Here is a 1,017-nt window from a genome sequence, read left to right on the forward strand (position 1 = left end):
AATCTCTTCCATCACTGCGTCTCTCCATCTGCTGCTGCTGCCTTTGAGAGCCCATGTCACTACATTGGGCCAACATGGAAAATCCAGGATAATCATCCTATTTTAAAGTCAGCTGATCTGCCACTCTAATTCCCTTTTTGTGACGCAGCATTAAGGTATTCACATGTGTGATGCCAGGGTTAGGATATGGACATTCTTGGGGGCCATCGTTCTTTCTATCATGGTCCCTAAGCTGAGAACAGGGCAAAGCAGCCAGAATGGACTGCTGAGGATTTATATTCAACATCTGCTGGGGGGGCAGAAGCCTGAAACACAGAGTAGCTACCCTAAGCAGAGGGTCCCCCGGGTCTGAACTGCACAAATATCAAGGCTTTTCCTACTGTTTGGATTTTTTTTCCACCATCGACTAGTCTTGCCTCCTTTAGAACTTCTTGTCAGTGGAGTCATACAGTATAATTTTTTGTGTGAGGTCATTTTCACTCAGAAGAATGTTGTTGAGATCCATCTTGGTTGTGGTGTGTCTTAGCAGCAACATGTCACAGATTGGGAGATGGTATTCACACATACCTGTCAAAGAACTTGATCTAGGATTTCCCTGGTTATCCATTGGTTAAGAATCTGCCTGCCAATGCAAGAGACATGGGTGATCCCTGGTTCGGGAAGATTCCACATGCGGCAGGGCAACTAGGCTGTGCACCGCAGCTACTGAAGCTTACATGCTCTAGGGCCTGAGCGCTGCAACTGCTGAAGCCTGAGTGTCTCCAGCCGGTGCTCTGCAACAGGAGAAGCCACCACAATGAGAAACCCCTGTTCACCCAACTAGAGAAAGCCCACGCCCAGCAACGAAGACCCAGTGCAGCCAAAAATAATAAATTAACTAAATAAAAAAAGAAGTTGATCTAGAGCATATAATGAGCTCTTAACACTCAGTGATAATGGTGTTTTTTTCTTACGTAACTGAATCTATGTGCATTATTTATTGCTAGCTTTTTATACTTTATGATAGATTGTGGGTGT

Source organism: Moschus berezovskii, chromosome 8, assembly GCF_049115385.1.
Source record: "Moschus berezovskii isolate FMDL1 chromosome 8, NW_MosBer_1.0, whole genome shotgun sequence".
Taxonomy (NCBI): domain Eukaryota; kingdom Metazoa; phylum Chordata; class Mammalia; order Artiodactyla; family Moschidae; genus Moschus; species Moschus berezovskii.